Below are 18,870 nucleotides of genomic sequence, written 5' to 3' on the forward strand. Positions count from 1 at the left end.
ACTCCTTTAAATGCTGAAACCTTCAAAAGTGCCCAAAGGTTTCTTTCAAGTTTTAAGGAAGTCTCTACTGACTCTTATCTTTCTCTCTTTAAAGCTGCTCTTCTACAACATGAACATTCAAGTAAACTTAGTTTAGTTTTACAATTTTTTTTTCATTTACCAGTATAGCAGGTTTATTCAACCCATAATATAACTAAAATGTTAACAGAACATTTAAAAATAGGTTCTGTTGCCTCTAAATGTTTGTCCCTCCCCTCCATCCCCAACCCTTCTTTCTCCAATTCATCTGACACACTGTGGCCAGATAGCTCTTTCTAAACAAACTTGATTTTATCACATAAACGTATCCTTCTGCCAGCAGGGTAAAGTCCAGGCTCCTTAGGAATGTGCACAGAATCCTTGAGGAGCTTGTCTGGTCACCTGCCCAGCTTAGCCCCCTCTCACACACACCCTCCTTCCAGCCACACCCAGACTGTGGTCCTCCACACATCCTCTCCTCCGCATGTCCAGTGTGTCCTCCACTAAAACAAGGCTCCCCAAATGTCCGTCTCGCATGTACCAATCCTATACTTTTGGCCATATTTGATTACCATAATTATTCTTTTAATATTTTAAAGATTTACTTCAAAAATTTTTTTAAATGGTTTATTTTTATTTGTTGGCTCTGTTGGGTCTTCATTGCTGCATGCAGGCTTTTCTGTTGTTGGGGAGAGCAGGGGCTACTCTTCATTGCAATGTGTGGGCTTCTCATTGCAGTGGCTTCTGTTGTTGCAGAGCATAGGCTCTAGGTGCACGGGCTTCAGTAGTTGTGGCTCTCGGACTCTAGACCACAGGCTCAGTAGTTGTGGTGCATGGGCTTAGTTGCTCTGTGGCATGTAGGATCTTCCTGGACCAGAGCTCGAACCTGTGTCCCCTGCATTGGTAGGTGGATTCTAAACCACTGCACCACCAGGGAAGCCCTAAAAATTTACTTTAAAATTTTGACTTTTTATTTTACTTAATGTTTTAAAAAATATTTATTTATTTACACTCAGCCAGGTCTTAGTTGCGGCACACAGGCTTCTTAGTTGCAGCATGTGGACTCTTAGTTGCAGCATGCATGTGGGATCTAGTTCCCCGACCAGGGATCGAACCTGGGTCCCCTGCATTGGGAGCACAGAGTCTTACCCACTGGACCACCAGGGAAGTCCCTAAAATTTTGACTTTTTAACTTAAATTTTATAAAGCATTATAACATTTAAAAAATAAAAATAATGAAATACAAGTAATAATAAATCTAATCGTTTTATTAAAATACATTCCTTCAGTAAGTTTCTCTCTCTCTTTTTTTTCGCCCACACCACTTGGCTTGCAGGATCTCAGTTCCCCTACCAGGGACTGAACTCAGGCCCCAGCAGTGAAAAACCACAACCCTAACCACTAGGCAACCAGGGAACTTCCAAGGTTCTCAGCAAAGCCCTTTGTACTTAAAAATTTTAAAAACTATGTTGCTCATAATAGGTGATATTAAAGATTTTTTTTTAGGGGGTGGTATGATAATAGCATTGTGACTATGTATGAGGATGCCCTTATTCTTGGGAGCAGCAAGCTGAAGAGTTTAGAGGTGAGGTATTGTGATGTCTTCAGCACTTTCAGATGGCTCATAAAGTGTGCATATATGCACACATATAAAGAAAAATAAAGCAAATCAGGAAAATTTTAATAACTTTTGAATCCAAGTGGAGAGTATTTGGAATTTTTTTCAAAATCTCTTATGTTTGAAAATACTGATAAAAGCTTGTCTTGGCTTGAGTGTAAAAATGCCTGCAAAAAAAGTTGGTATGAAAAAAAGTTTTTAACCCTAGTACACAATGGGTAACACATACACACACACATACAGAGAACACAGATTCACTTGTTGAAGTGACATTTAGACTACAACATTTTCAGTGTTGCGGGAAAATCAAATGCTAGTGAAAGTTTTGTTTTTTTTTAATTTTAAAATTGAGGTATAATTGACATACAACATTACATTAGTTTCAGGTGTACAACTATTGATTTGATATTTGTATATATTGTGAAATGATCACCACAATAAGTCTAGTTAACATCTGTTACCATATCTAGTTACAGAATTTTTTTCTTATGAGAACTTTTAAGATTTACTCTCTTAGATACCTTCAAATGTGCAGTACAGTATTATTAACTATAGTCGCCATGCTGTATATTACATCTCCATGACTTAACTTACTTTATAACTAGAAGTTTTTACCTTTGAAGTTCTTAATAAATCCTCTTTAACTAATACCTGTGCTGCTGCAGTTGCATGTTTTATATGTTAACTCTTTTTTTTCCCATTCTACCTTAATGATGCTACATAAATACTTTAAAAAATTAGTGTTTGGCTGCCCCTAAATTTTCTCATGTTCCACCAGTGGTTGGGGTATTGTACTTAGGGGACTACACTAAGGAGATTCTTGTTTGTCCTATAAGACTCTGGTCTCCTGTGGAGTTTTCCTTCCTGGACTCCTCTAGGCCAGGTTAACTACCCTTTGCCCCGGGCACTCACAGTATTCTACATATTCTCCTCTTGTGAATATTACAGTTGTAATTATTTGCTCAGTGTCTGTATCAGATTGAGAGCTCACAATGAGAGACCCTCTTTTATTCCTCATTGGTACCTTGCATACAATGTAGCAGAGAGTAGATAGTAGATAAATTATAGCTGAATGAAAGCACAGAAGCAATACTGCAGCACCACCATTTATAACATTATTTATACTCCAAAATATACAATGTTCTAAACAGGAAACTATGATGTTTAATCAGTTCCTATCTTGTCACTCCTAGGCTTAGAGCCTGCCAGTGGCTTTCCATAGTAATTACAGTAAAATCCAAACTCCTTTTGTGGTCTGTAATGCCCTTTGTGATTTGTTCCCTGTCCACCTCTGCCACTTTTCCGCCTGCTTTCCCACAATCCAGCCACGTGTCTTTTCTGTCATTCCAGGTATAATAAATTTGTTACATTTAGTTCCTTTTCATCAGAGGGGTCAGCTCAGTCTTGAAACCTTCCCTTAAACATCCTTACCTCCACTCCCCTGGCCTTTGCTGTCTCATTACTGTTTGTTTTTTTTTCCATGACATATGAAAAAACATATCACTATATGAAATTAGCTTATTTTTAACTCATTTAAATATTTAAATTAAAAATTTTAATTTATTATAAAGTGCTTTAGAGCCATACTGTAGAGAATATTAAAACCTACTCCAGGAATGTTTCTCCTTATTGTTCCTCATGGGAAGACTAGACAGTACCCTAATGTCTTGTTCTTCTGTTTACTGTTGTAAACTCCGTGAAGAAAGGAACCAGGTCTGTCCTTTAATCAGCATGGCATCCCTGTACTGAGAATGGTCCGTAACATATGCATATATGTTAAGTGGAGGTATGAATAAACAACCAACTTGTAAATAATCTAAGAAAAAATTTTTTTTAACTCTGGAGATTTTAGGGCAGTGTTATAGTTTAGTTCTGAATGTTCAGAATTTTTTTTTTTATGAGAAGTCAGCATTTTGTCATATTTTGCCACTTGGAGTGTTTGTTTTGGGTGAGCAAAATTCCTTTCCTCAACTTCATTTTCTTTATCACATTAACTTACAACATCACTTTTTCGAGGATAACTGCGCATCTTCAGATCTTCGACGAATGCATTTCCATTAGTAAAAAATCAAATTGAAGGGCATTAGCTCCAGTCATTTGCTTTACTTTTCATGATAGTAGTTACAAAGAGGCAATCACCAATCTGATTCTATATGGGCATGGGATGGAGCAATTCTGTTGATACTTCCTTTGCCCTTATGTGACTGCTGAGAGCCTGTTATTTGCAGGTGCATGAGCCCCAGGTTGAGTTTCAGAATAAAATCCAGTGGATCCGCTGTCCTCCCACCATTGTTAGTTGAATCGGTGCTCTTACTGTGGTGGGAGCACTGATGATGTTGTATCGGGATTAAGACCAGGGGTCCCTGAGAACAGGGGAGGCATCCACAGAAGTGAGAGAGGGTTGACTAGACTTAGACTTTTCCTGTAATCCCTCCCACCCCCTACTCAGTCCTGCTTGGAAATGGAGAAGTTTTAGAAATTTTGAAGCTATGGGGGAGAAACCCTCTAGTTTTTAATGAAAAAAATTTTTTTTAGATTTCTAAATTAAAAAGATTTTTTTGTTTGTTTTAAGAGGTTTGATATATTTTGTTCTGCTTCCATGCGCAAAAGAAAAATGAGTCAATACTCCAGGTTTTTACTTAACTGATTTTTGGCTGAAGAGAGTTTAGAAAATTTGAACTCTTCAGTAATTCTAAAGTTCTTTGTTTAAAGACAAAAAGATATTATATAAAACTGTTTTACTCATAATATGATTAGTATGTGATATTAACATATAAAATGTAATTTAACTTTATTTGTGGATTTATTAATATATTTGAATCATTTAAACTTTGATTACAAGAGCCAAACACTTAAGGGATTTTTGTATCCTGGTTTGAGGAGGAAGTATACATTTTTTTTAGCATGGTTGGCAAAAAGTTGAAAGTTACTGTGGGTAGACCGGACCTCTTCCTATACCACCGCTCCACCCACCCATTTTACTGAATTCAAATTTTGCCACAGAGAATTTAGAGATAGATAAGAAAAATGAGATTGCTTTTAATAGGCATCACTTTTTCTTGCATTGCTTTATTTTTATCATAATCACAGACTTAAGTACTTAATCTTTTGTTTGTTTGTTTGTTTGTTTGTTTTCGGCCATGCTTGTGGAATCTTCGTTCCCTGACCAGGGATCAAACCTGTGCTCCTAACCACTGGACCTCCAGGAAATTCCCTTAATCTTTTATTTTTAAAACAGGGATACATGTACATAGTAAAATGTATTCTGAGTAGTGAAAAAGAGTTTACTGAAATCCCTAGTCCCTCAGTCGCTTCTGAATGATCTTGCAGTGGAGTCACGAGTCAACCACTGGACCACCAGGGAAGTCCCCTCAGTCCCTTCTGTAGGCCACTGTTATCCCTAGTTTCTTTTGTTTTCTTCCAGAAAAATTCTGTTTGTATAAAGATATCTATTTCCCCACCCACTTAAAAAAACTCAATTGGTAGTGCTTTTTTCATTTAAAATGTCTTGGATATATCCAAGGACACAGAGATCTCCTCTCTGTTCTTTTAATGATCGCCTACTAGTCTGTTATGTGGATGCTCCATAATTTATTCAGTCTGTATTTCCAGTTTTTTATGCTATAAACAGCATCATGGACTAAGGATAACTGAATTTGCTTGGATTAAGACAAGCTTTCTAATACTGAAAGTGTTTTCTTTCTGAGTTAGTGTATTTGTGTAAGTAGACTGTTTTCCAGCACTGGGTGTAGTAGAGTAAGGGGATCTGGAGGTAGAGTCTTCGCCACTCTTTCCCCTTCCTTTGGGGCAGAAGGGATGGAGGGGGCAGAATTCCCAGCCGAGTCTTGGGAGACCAAGGTGTCTGAAGATGTCCACAGATTGTGAGGTGTTAACCGTGCCTTTAAAGCCCAAGACCTGTGTGTGTGCTGCTGGTTGTCAACAGATTATTTGTGCTTGTTTTGGTTTTGAGAAAACCACAGCAGCATGGATTGGCTAACAAATTATTTCACTTTCTAGAAATTTTTTTGTTTTCTTTTGTTCATTGGCAGTAAGATAGCTAAAAAAGAAATTTTTTTTTAAGTTGGTTTTTATCTGAGCTACTTGATAAGGAATTTTAAACAGAAAGCTCTGGTTCCAGTGTAGTAACTTCTGAAGAAACTGAATTTGGAATCTTGATGCGTTATGCAGTTGAATCTTAGTGTTATTATATTTCAGGAGCCTGAGTTCTCAGTTCTTACCCTTTATCAGAAGAACTTCAGAACACTCCCTCAGAGCATACATTCATACCCCCATCAGTATCTTCTCTGCGCACTGACATTGCATCTAGAATACTGTCCTCAGAAAATGGGTAACAATTCATGGTAGTATATTCCTAACCCAGGGCTGTTGTCGCTTGCACAGAGGGCACACCCACCAGTGGCAGGCGGGCGCTGCAGGTCCGCAAGCGCTAGTGCCCTTCCCTGCAGGGGTTTGTAGCCGCTGAGTGCACTACTGTGCTTTCCAGAGTTAAGTGTGTTTGCTCTGCTGTGGCATTCTTTCTGCCATTTATTTTGTGTTCTAGTGAGTAGTCATGACCCATGAAGGCAGACAAAAGGATACAACTTGTAGACTTGGACTTGTGGCAAAGAAACAGTACACATAGTATGGCAAAGAACAAGTTTTTATGGGTTGAGAAGGTGCTTTCAGAAAGTGATCTGAGAAAAAGAAGTATAGAAATTAGCAACTAGGTTTAGTCAAGTTTTTGGATTGTGAAAAGCATAGTAAACAACAGGGCAGCCTGGCAAGTTGGACCCTTCAGTGCTTAAAGAACAGGTGGTAGAAACAGTGGGGTTTTTTTTGTTTGTTTGTTTTGTTTTTAGCTCTTTATTGGAATATAATTGCTTTACAGTGCTGTGCCAATTTTTGAGGTACACCAAAGTGAATCAGCTGTATTTATACACATATCCCCACCCTCCCTATCCTGACCCTCTAAGTCACCACCCATCATCGAGTTTACCTCCTTATGTTATGCAGGAACTTCGAGCTATCTATTTTACATTTGAAACAGTGGTTTGGAGACTTTTTTAACGTCAGAAGATTTGAAGAGGACTGTAGAGCAAGTGAATTGCCTTTGGATAATGCCTAATAAATTCACACAGGAGCTCTGCTTTAATGCCCTCTCAGGTTGAAAAAGGCATTCCCGATTGGCCAGTGTGCACACCAGGACTGTCAGCGCTGCTGACCTTGAGGCACTCAGTTTTCTTCTGTGAGAATGTTACTCCTCCCTGGAGGCAGGAACGTTATTGCTGCAGTAGAAAGTTGTGGTTTTTTCCTCTCTAGTGAATTGGAGGTATCATGATCTGTTGACATAGAAATTTATTTAGCAGACTTTATAAAGCGGTGGTGCCAGGAGTTTAGGGAATGCAAATTTGAGTAAATTCACTGCCCTTGAGAAGCTTATTGTATCAGGATAAGATATGATACAGGATATAGGTGCTATCAGAAAGGTCAGAATGCCTCCTGTGGAGGATGCTCCGACAGGGGTGGGAGAAGTGGCTAACATTTTTGTAGGGTATTATTCTGAGGAATGGTTTCTGTTGAGTAATGTTTGTGGGAGTAAAGGTCAGGGAGTGAGTAATCTTTGAATACTTACTCATATATCATATTGTTAGTGTAAGACTTTCTCAGACTTAACATATTTCAGTTTTTAATGGAGAAAAGGCCCAGTGTAAAATAAGAAAATAACCCTGAACTTTTCCTTTTCAAATCCCTTTCCAAGCCTTTATCTTTAGTGCTGCTTCCTCCTAAAGCTGTTTAACTTTGGCGAGGTTCCCACCAACTTTCCCTCTTTGACAGTAGCAGAAGAAGCAAAGCTAGCTACAGTGATCTGTGGGCTGTTCTACCTGAAACTGAAGGCAGGCTCAGTGGGACCTGCCTGGAACTGGAGTGCGCAGCAGTCAGGAGATGAAGGGGTACTCTGTTACCTCATGTACATAAGCGTGCAGCTTGGCAAAATTACAGTATATCCTACAATGGAATATTACTCAGCTATAAAAAGGGATGAGATGGAGCTATATGTAATAAGGTGGATAGAACTACAGCCTGTCATACAGAGTGAAGTAAGTCAGAAAGAGAAAGACAAATATTGTATGCTAACTCACATATACGGAATCTAAAACTGGTACTGATGAACTCAGTGACAAGAACAAGGAAGCAGATACAGAGAATGGACTGGAGAACTCGAGGTTTGGGAGGGGGCGGGGGGTGAAGGGGAAGCTGAGACGAAGCGAGAGAGTAGCACAGACATATATATACTACCAACTGTGAAATAGATAGTCAGTGGGAAGTTGTTGTATAACAAAGGGAGTCCAACTCGAGGATGGAAGATGCCTTAGAGGACTGGGGCGGGGAGGGTGGGGGGGACTCAAGGGGGGGAGTCAAGGAAGGGAGGGAATACGGGGATATGTGTATAAAAACAGTTGATTGAACTTGGTGTACCCCCCAAAAAATAATGAATAAATAAAATTAAAAAAAAAAAGTCTATGAAAAGTTATCCCATCGCAAAAAAAAAAAAAAAAAAAAAAAAAGATTACAGTATATCCTAAATGGGCCCCAAACTTTTTATTTTGTTATCTATTGAGGGCCCCTCAATTTGCTCTTTAACTGTGGAGGGAGATTATTGTGCTGAATGCTTATGTGTGAGTCATTTGCTGTTTTGATTTATTAAAAATTTTATAACCCTGACATGCTATACGTTAGTTTTTCCCTATATTGACTATTGTAGAATGTTAATTTGCAATTTTTATGTTTTCTTTGGCTAATTATATTCTCACCTGGTAGGAGTCCAATAGAAATTTCTATGGATGTGGATTTCAGCAAGATTTAGGGACCAACCCCTGACTATTCAGAATTTGCTTAGCATCCTCACTGTCATTACTGTGGTCTTAGCTGTGTCATCCAGTCTCATTTGGATTATTACAGTAGCCTCCTAAATGATTCCCCTCCTTCTGCCCTTACCCCCTCCAGGCTACCCTTGACACAGTGCGATTCTGTTAACAGATAAGTCAGATGATGTCACTCCTCTGCTCAGAATTTCCTGCTTTCACTCAAGTCTTTGTCATATCCCACAAGGCTCCCATGGCCTAGCCTCCAACCTCTCAGGCTTCCTCCCCAGGATCTGCTCTCCAGCAAGCCCAGGGGGCTCCCTCCTGAGGGCCTCTGCCCGTGTTGTTTTCTCTGCCTGGAATGCCTTCCTGGAGATATGTGCATGACTAGCTCTCTCACTTCCTTGGGGTCTTTCCCCCGAAATCACCTCAGTGACCTGTGTGTTTAAAATTTCAACCCTCCTGGTATTATGCTTAGTGACATAAGTCAGTCAGAGAAAGACATATATTATATGATACCACTTATATGTGGAATCTAACAAATAAAACAAACTAGTGAATATAACAAAAAAGAAACAGACTTGCAGATACAGAGAACAAACTAGTGGTTACCAGTAGGGAGTGGGGCAAGATAGGGGTAGGGGATTAACAGGTACAAAGTACTGTGTATAAAATAAATAAGCTATGAGGCTATATTGTCCAGCACAGGGAATATAGCCAATATTATAATAACTGTAAATGGAGCATAACCTTTAAAAATTGTTAGTCACCATGTTGTATACCTGAAATTTATTACCTAATTGTAAATCAGCTATACCTCAATTAAAAAAAAAAGAAAATTTCAGCCCTCCTCCAAAATTTCATATCTCTGCCCCTTAGCATTTATTATCTAACACTGTGTATTTTTCTTCTCTAGCCTGTGTATTATCTCTCTCTCCCACTTGAATGTTAGCTCGAGGACAGGGATTTTTGTCTGTGTTGTATCTCCAGCATCTAGAACAGGGTCTTGCCTATAGTAGGTGCTCAGTAAGAAGTTGTTGACTGAATGGATGAATTAATATCTAATAGCATAGCTCCTCACCCTGGTTTGTGAGTTATATAAATTCTGAATTTGGTAGGCTGTCAGACAATGTCTAGTCAGGAAGCCACTCCCACGTGCATCAATCAAAAGGGGATATAATTCTATGTGTATAACTGAGTCACTTTGCTGTACCACAGAGATTGGCACAACATTGTAAATCAGCTATACTTCAGTTAAAAAAAGGGGGGGATATAATGCTAGGAATTGGATACAAAAGGAAGGGCTGGGGGAGCAAAGGGGAAGGTGGTATTACGCAGAGCCCACACGCCATCATTTTCCACCTGTATTGCTGGAGTCCACTAACCTCCGAGCAGGAGCCTGTATGGCTGCCAGGGCTGCTTCCAGAGCGGAGTGAGAGCACAACTGACAAGTGGGCTGGCAATGCAGATTCACACCTGCTGATTCAGGGAGAGTCTAGAAGGGTAAGTGTGGGGCTGAGTACCAATATAAACTATGCAGCACAGGTGGTATTTATTTTATTCGTGTGTGGAGGTAAACTTAGATGTAGGCAAACTAAATTAACAACACAAGGTAAGATCTGAGGTCATGAGTGAAACATTAGAAAGCTAAGAATTAAATTCCAGCTTAGCCCAGTCACATCCATGTGTTGAACCACAAAACTGAACTCAGTCTCTCGAATTGGAACACGACAGGAAACATATCTTCACTGTGGCTATGATCTCTTAGTGTGATTAAGTGCTCATTTCCATGAGTTCAGTAAATCTGTGTTTAGGCCCAATTGTGTCCCAGATTAGATCTCTGTCACCTACAAGATCATACTGGCCTCTCCTAATCTGATTATAGCCTTTTCTCAGAGCCCTGCTGTCAGTTACAGGTTTGAGATGTGACAGGCTTGTATTTATGGTACCTCTGCCCCAGTGCTCCTCCCTGTGCTGCTCGGATCATTCTCACCCCCCCCCCCTCCCCAAGATGCATTGCCAGCATCTTGTTGCTGCTCTTCACCCTTGTGAACAAGGATACCAAGGTCTAAATATACTTGATTGCAAACTATATTCATGTTCAGTGCTCCTCAATATTTATGACATGAGTCTATTACTGATAAGCTTATTTTTGATTAGGGATGGCAACATTTAAATCTCTCAAGATGTGGAGGGAGATCATAGTGGAAATGGTAGGAATTAGTGGGACTTCTGTTGCCCATTTTCCTTCTTCAATAAGCCCCAGTTAAAATTGGTCTAGGGATTTAGGTTGAATATCTGTTTCTTGGATGTAAGGTCTGTCATTGATAGATCAAAAATTACTTCCTCCACCTACCCCCCAAAAAGGAAGACAAAATGAAATCCTGTGCAGTGATTGCATTTACAGATTTAGAATTCAACTGTAATTTATTTATTTACGAAATTCACAACCTTGCTTTTTTCCTTAAAAAGTGAAATTCTAAGGGCTTTTAATGTTAAAAGTTATCTTCAGGGAATAATTTATCCTGTTTTTGGTGAATTTATGTTTAAGTATCAGCTTGTTTCATTCATCAGATTATTTTGGATTTGTGTAATTCTGATTATTTTTCCTAAAGGATGAGCCTGTGCTGCTTGTAAACTAAATGAATGGATCTTTCATGTGCCGGTTTGGATCCATCCCATTCTGTTCATGGATTCACTCCTGAGGATATAATCAGTCCTAAAATTGTGTCTAGCTGCATTCCCTTACTTTCCTAAATGGGGTTTTTTTCTTTAATCCAAACAAACTGAAAATAAACTTTTATTATTTTTGTTTTCCCAAAGAGCAGAGTATTTCTATAGTAAAAAAAATTAACTACCGCCAGAGCAGCTTACATTCTTCTGTTCTCTGTGCCACGTAGCAAATGAGGCCTTCACAAGCAGCATCTCCACCACCGACAGCAGTAACATTTTATCTAATGCCATAGAGAAGGAGTCCTGGAGAGGAGGGCTGCTTTGGCTGGGGATGGTGACCTCTGGCATATTTGCATTTAGCCTTCTGTAAGTCCCCATCAGAATCCGAAGTGCACGTTAGAGAGAAATATTGCCTCATCAAGATTCTGGGAGAGGGACTTCCCTGGTGGCACAGTGGTTAAGAATCTGCCTGCCAATGCAGGGGACACGGGTTCGGTCCCTGGTCTGGGAAGATCCCACATGTCACAGAGCAAGTAAGCCCGTGGACCACAGCTACTGAACCTGTGTTCTAGAGCCTGTGAGCCACAACTGCTGAGCCCAAGTGCCATAAATACTGAAGCCCGCGTGTCTAGCGCCCTTGCTCCGCACCAAGAGAAGCCACCGCAATGAAGAGTAGTCCCCGCTCACTGCAACTAGAGAAAGCCTACATGCAGCATCAAAGACCCAACACAGCCAATAAATACGTAAATATAGTAAAAAAAAATTCTAGGAGAAAAATGTTCTGCTTAAATTTAAGCAAAAATCATTTATTTTCCCATTCTGCATGCTTTCACTATTTCCCCCTTTTAAACAATTTTATTCCTCTCCTAAAGTTGCTCTGGTTTTGAGCTGTAGTTGTTGGAGACTCTCATAGAAAGGTACTGGGCTGGAAGTCTGTGACACTGAGCTGGTGGGAGGGCCCACAGCTGCTCCCAAGGAGCTGATGTCTTATGAAAACTCCTTTAGAAACTGTTATCAATTCATTTAAATTAAGTCTCCAGAGGGCAACAGAGTGTACTTGAGCGGGGAAAATATCTGTGACCTATAGATACTTACTTGGTTTTGACTTCTTAGAGGCTTTTACTTTTATTTAACTTTTTATTATGGGAAATTTTAAACATACACAAACGAAAAGATAATAACATAATGTGTCCCATTTACTGATCACCCCTCATTAACATTTTGCACTTTTGGAGGCATTTTCTAATGCGTTTAGGCATAAAGCACTTGCATTTTGTGGTTCTGTTTTTTCTCTTCTTGGCCTTATGTTTTAAGCAAATTTTTCTCCTTATTTACATTGGCAAATTTGTGTGCACTGGTAACTCCCGAGATTAGTTGTAGAGAAGCAATAATTTGATCTTTCAATAGAAATGCACTGAGTATAAAATAAACAGATTGCTGCTAGAGCTGTACTTTACAGGTAGGTTCTGTATAGAATATTACTGTTAGGCTCCACTTAGCCAACGGTGAACTTTTACTTTCACTTACAGTATGGAAAACTTTGTATTATAAAACTGTGGTGGAAACCTGGATATAGATGGGAAATGTTTTCTTTTTTCCCCTTCTTCTCTCTCCTTCCTCTGTCTTTGATTTATTTCTTCTTTCTGCCAGTCATCCTACAAATGTTTATTGGCACTGCATATAGAGCCTAAACAGAGGGAAGCTTATATTGTGGGAAAGTAGGGAGATAATAAACTAGTAAGGAAGTAAATAGAAGCTAATATTTGTGTTAAGTACTTGGCTGGTAGGCTGAGTGGTATGTTAGAGAATAAGATGAGGACATGCTCAATAGGGTGATGAGAAAAAATGTTTTTGTGCTGGTGACTTTTAGACTTACAATATGAAGGGTGAGAAGCAGCTGTGTGAAGAGCACTTTGGGCAAAGGGATGGTACTTAGGAAAGAGTCTGAGGTGAATTAGGAACCAGTAGAGGGAGTATGATTGGGAGGAAGATGGAGTGATAAGTAGGGACCATACCTTCCAGGGCCTTGTAGATCCTAGTAAGGAGTTTGGAGTTTATTGTTTAGGAAGTTACTGAAAGGCTTTAAGTACGATTGTGACAGGGTCTGGTTTTTTTTTTTTTCCTTCTGGCTGTGCTGCACAGCTTGCAGGATCTTAGTTCCTGACCAAGGATGGAACTCGTGCCCTCTGCAGTGGAAGTGCGGAACCCTAACTGCTGGACCACCAGGGAATTCCCTCTGCTTTGCCTGTAAAAAATCTCTATCTGCTGTGTAGAGAACAGACTTACCAATATGAAAGGAGAGGCAGTTTGGAGGCTACCGCAATAGTCCAGGTGGCTTGATTTAGGATGATAGCAGTGAAAATGGAGAGAAGTGGTTAATTTCAAGATATATGGTCAAAGTAGATTCAGTAGGATTTGCTAATGGACGGAGTAAGAGCGAGTGAGCCATCGACCATGGTTTCTAAGTTTTTGCCTTGGTTGGTTGTTTAGCGCTGAGATGGGGAAGCCTGGGGAGGGTTGGGTTTAGAAGCAAATTAGAGTTCTGTTTTGGTTGCCTGTGCAACATTAAAATGGAGATTCCAAGTGAGTAGTTGGACATATGTGTCAACTCAGGGAGTGAGTGCCATGACTTTGCATGTTATCGTCCAGGAAGAGAATGTTGAATGCATGTGGAAAAAGAGAGCACAGCACCTGAGGAATTCCAAGATTTAGAGTTTGTGAGATTCTGAAGAAGCCAGCAAAAGAGAGTGAGATGGATTAGCCAGAAAGGAAGAAGGAAAACCAGGACAGTAGTGTCACAGTAGCTGAGAGGAGAAAATGCTTTGAGGAGGAAGGAGTTTACTGTGTAGACGGGGGCCTGGTGAGACCAGAGAGGAAACCTTTGGATTTGGTAATTGAAAGGTCATTGGTGACCTGGCCAAGGGTAATGTCAGTGTGTTAGGATAGACTGTAGCCAGATTGGGGAGGAAGTGAGGAAATGGCATATGTAGATAAGCTTCTGAGATGAGACTTCTTGCTGTGAAGGGAAAGCAGGAAATGGAGAAGTTCTTGGAGGGCATGATGGGGACAGGAGAGGTTTTCTTTGATTATTGAGATGGCAGCATTAGAGCATGTTTGTATGTTCTTTTGATGTGACTAATCCTGTGGATATGTCACAGGATATAACCAATGGTGTTATATTATTAAGTAGATGAAAAGGGTGGAATCTAGAGCCTCTGAGAAGGGAGTTTCCTTTGTCTGAAAGATGGGAGCAGATGCAAGCAGCTGATGGGAAAGTAAAGGAAGTTCTTGGCTTCTCGCATTGCTCTGCATAATTACCTTTTTTCTCTCCTAGTACTTTCATTCTTCTATTTTCTAAATATGCATAGACATCCAGTTTGTGTTAAAGAAATGAAGCAGAAGTCTGTTACTACTTATTGTACATAGAAATGCATCTTTTTAAAGAGGGAAAGAAAAGGGTTAAGAACTAGCACAAGATTGGGACTTCCCTAGTGGTGCAGTGGTTAAGACTCCAGGCTCCCAGTGCTGGGGGCCCTGGGTTCTATCCCTGGTCAAGGAACTAGATCCCACACACATGCTGCAACTGAGAGTTTGCGTGCCACGACTAAGGAGCCCTTGAGCCGCAACTAAGACCTGGTGCAACCAAATAAATAAATATTAAAAAAAAGAAAAGAAATAGCATAAGATGTATATAGATGCTTACAAGAAGTCATGCTCATTTTATTAAGGTAATATGGAAATATTGCTAATGTTTTTTGAAAAGTGAAAGTATAGGCTACAGAAGGGAAGAGGCATGGCGATGCTTTATTTCATGATGTTCTGTCAGCATGAAATGATAAAGTTTCTCCAAGTTGCTATTTAAGTTCTGCCTTAAACTTGACAGTGCAGGACTTCCCTGGTGGCTGAGTGGTTAAGAATCCGCCTGCCAATTCAGGGAACACAGGTTTGATCCCTGGCCTGGGAATATCCCACATGCCATGGAGCAACTAAGCCTGTGTGCCACAACTACTGAGCCTGTGCTCTAGAGCCCCTATGTGCTGAAACTACTGAAGCCCGTGCACCGAGAGCCATGCTCCACAACAAGAGAAGCCCACGCACCACAATGAAGAGTAGCCACTGCAACTAGAGAAAGCCAATGTGCAGCAACGAAGACCCAATGCAGCCAAAAACAAACAAACAAACAAACAAATAAATTAAAAAAATAAACTTGACAGTGCAACACATTGCAGTCCTATCACTCTGCTCTTGAGGAACGTTTTCTTTCTTTTTTTTCTCTTTTTTTATAAATTTATTTATTTTATTTATTTATTGGCAGTGTTGGGTCTTCGTTGCTGCACATGGGCTTTCTCTAGTTGCTGCGAGCGGGGGCTACTCTTCATTGTGGTGTGTGGGCTCCTTATTGTAGTGGCTTCCCTTGTTGTGGAGCACGGGCCCTAGGCACGTGGGCTTCAATAGTTGTGGCACATGGGCTCAACAGTTGTGGCTCACGGGCTCTAGAGCACAGGCTCAATAGTTGTGGCGCATGGGCTTAGTTGCTTCGTGGCATGTGGAATCTTCCCAGGGCAGGGCTTGAACCCGTGTCCCCTGCATTGGCAGGTGAATTCTTAACCACTGAGCGACCTAGGAAGTCCCGAGGAACGTTTTCTTTATTAAGTGTGTAAGACAGAGTCATGCAGAAGGGACATGGGAGACTACTTATGAGCAGATTAGATGTAAGCCCTCAAGGGGATAGGGACTTTGTTTTGTTCATTACTTGATCCCCAGAGCAGGGAACAATGCCTGGCAGGTAATAGGCACTCAATAAGTATCTATTACATGACTATTTAAATAAAGTAAGCATCATTTTATTAGTGGACCTGGAGAGTAAAGTGGCTACAGCATCCTAAAATGAAAGTGTTTCCTCTCTTATCCTGAGATCAAATTCTTACCTAAAACAGTGTGGTATGATAGAAAGAACACAGGCATTAGATTAGACAGATATGGACCTCATCTGTACCTTTTAACACCTAGGACTTGTTTCTTAGCTTCAGTTTCTTCATCTGTGAGATGGGAATAGTAACAATGTACTTTGCAGAATTATTGCATATTTGTGTAAGGTATATAAAATACTCCTACCTGGCATAGTAGGTCCTCAACAAAAGAAGGATCTCGTTAGTTTCCTGTTTTGCTCAGTGATTGAGTCTAGGTACTGGGGTCAGACCTAGTTCCCAATAATCAGTTTTCCATGTAGAGGAAAAAATGAAATTGAATCTTTCCCTCATAGCTGATGGATTAAGGAACTGAATGTAAGAGGCATGATTTAAAAAATTTTGGGTAATAATATAAGAGAAGATCTTTGTGACCTCAGAGTGGGGAAGAATTTTTTTAAACAAGATGCGAAAAGCACTAACTACAAAGAAAAGGATGGTAAATGTGACTACATTAAAATTAAAAGCATCATCAACAGATACCATGAAGAGAGTAAAAAAAACGAGCCACAGAGTAGGAACATAAATTGTAATTACATATAACTGTTGGAATATATACTCTTTCAAATCAGTAGGTAAAAAAGACAGTCCAGTAGAAGAATGACTCGAGCAGGCACTTCCCAAAAGAGGAAATCCAGTGGTCCGTAGACATTAAAAAAAAGGTGTTCAACCTTACTTTAATTGGGGAAATGCAAATCAGAACACAGTGAGATGCCATTATATACTTGCTAGATTTACAAAAATTAAAAATTCTCACTGTGGGAAATGAGTTTGTGGAGCCATGGGAGCTCCGTTCACTGCTAGTGGGGTGTGAGACGGCTTCCTTTGTTCTTTGGTTATTTATGACTATGTTCTGGATCTTAGAAAGCCCCAAATTTTCTTTTCTTTTACTGCTAAAAGTAGGGTGCTAAAAAGACAGCAGTTATGTTGTTTTTGATGAAATAAGTTTTCCCCCACTGCATCTATTGCCATTTGAGGCAGAATATTGAAAAACAAACAATTGTAGGCTTTACTTTTTCTCTTATTTTAAAAATAGCTTTATTGAGATTTGATTTACTTATAAAGTTCATCTACTGAAAGTATACAATTCAACAGTTTTTAGTATAATATTTACAGAGCTGTGCAACTATCTTCATAATCTAATTTTATTTTTATTAATTAAAAATTATTTCTTTGGCTGTGACGGGTCTTAGTTGCGACCTGCGGGATCTTCCTTGTCGTGTGTGGGATCTTCCTTGTGGCATGTGAGATCTTTTTTTTTTTTTTTTAGTTGTGGCATGTGGACTCTTAGTTATGGTATGTGAGATCTAGTTCCCTGACCAGGGATCAAATCCAGGCCCCTACATTGGGAGCACAGAGTCTTAGCTATTGGGCTACCAGGGAAGTCCCTATAATCTAATTTTAGAAGATTTTCATTATTCCAAAAAGAAACTTTTGTACCCATTAGCAGTTACTCTTTATCCCTACTTCCTTGCTTCCTCAGCCTAAGGCAACCGCTAATCTACTTTCTATCTCTCTAGATTTGCCTATTCTGGACATTTTGTATAAGTGACATATAATATGGAATCTTTTGTGATTGGCTTCTTTAACTTAGCATAAAGTTTTTGAGGTTCATCCATGTTGTAGCATGTATCAATCTTTCATTTATCTTTATTGCTAAATAATATTCTGCTCTATGGGTATATCACATTTGATTTATCAGTTCATCAGTTGATGGACATTTTAGTTGTTTCCACTTCTTGGCTGTTATAAATAATGCTGCTGTGAGCATTCATGTACAAGTTTTTGTGTATGATATTTTCATTTCTCTTGGGTATATACCTAGGAGTAGAATTGCTAGGTCATATGGTAACTCTATGTTTAACTTTTTGAGAAACTGCCAAACTGTTTTCCAGAGTGGTTGCACCACATTTTACATTCCCACCAGCAACGTGTGGTGGTTCCAGTTTTTCCACATGCTGGTCAACATTTGCTGTTCTCTCTGTCTCCTGATTATAGAGCTTTTTACAGAGGAATATCTGTTACCAGTGACAGCTCTCAGATGTATATTTTATTTACTGTTAGCTGATTCATTGGGTGGTAGTTCTGAAAATGTTCTAAGAAGTGACCTGTTTTCTTTCCTGAATTGAGGCTTTAGGATATGCAGGAATATATCTAAGAGGAAATGGTAGAAAATGAGGAAGTCTGTTTTGGTGAAGCTTATGTGTAAAGATTTTGTTTTTGAATGGAGCTTAGTATGGGGGAGACAGAACTTAGGTTTTTGGATTTAGCTGTTATATACTAGTTATATAACCTTGGGCAAGTTAAATGATTTCTCTAAACCTCATTGCCTGGCCTTTAGAATGGGACTATTTTTTTTTAACGTTTTTATTATTTTTTTTTTACCATAGATTAAATTTTTATTTTAATTTTTTAGTTGTATTGTTTATAATATTGTACCAGTCTTTGCTGTACAGCAAAGTGACTCAGTCATACACATATATACATTCTTTTTTTATATTCTATTCTATTATGATTTATCCCAGGATATTCAATATAGTTCCCTGTTGTTTAGAATCGGAGTATTTCAAAGGGTGGTGGAGTGGATGAGGTTATTACATCGCACAGTGCCTGGCACACTGAGCCTCCATGAGTCAGTTCTCTTCCTCCCTGACCTCAAGACTGTTTTTAAAGAAAATGATACTTCCTAAATAAGCCATGTTCCTTCTTAAAGTAATTGAAACTATCAATT

At 39.4% G+C, this 18,870-nt stretch overlaps 1 protein-coding gene across 4 annotated transcripts in view; it reads left to right on the forward strand.

The window, feature by feature from the left end:
• Positions 1 to 18,870, forward strand: part of SFMBT1 (Scm like with four mbt domains 1) — a 133,282-nt gene that overhangs the window by 9,528 nt on the left and 104,884 nt on the right. The gene's annotated exons all lie outside the window — the stretch shown is intronic.

This window comes from Hippopotamus amphibius, chromosome 13, assembly GCF_030028045.1.
Source record: "Hippopotamus amphibius kiboko isolate mHipAmp2 chromosome 13, mHipAmp2.hap2, whole genome shotgun sequence".
NCBI lineage: Eukaryota > Metazoa > Chordata > Mammalia > Artiodactyla > Hippopotamidae > Hippopotamus > Hippopotamus amphibius.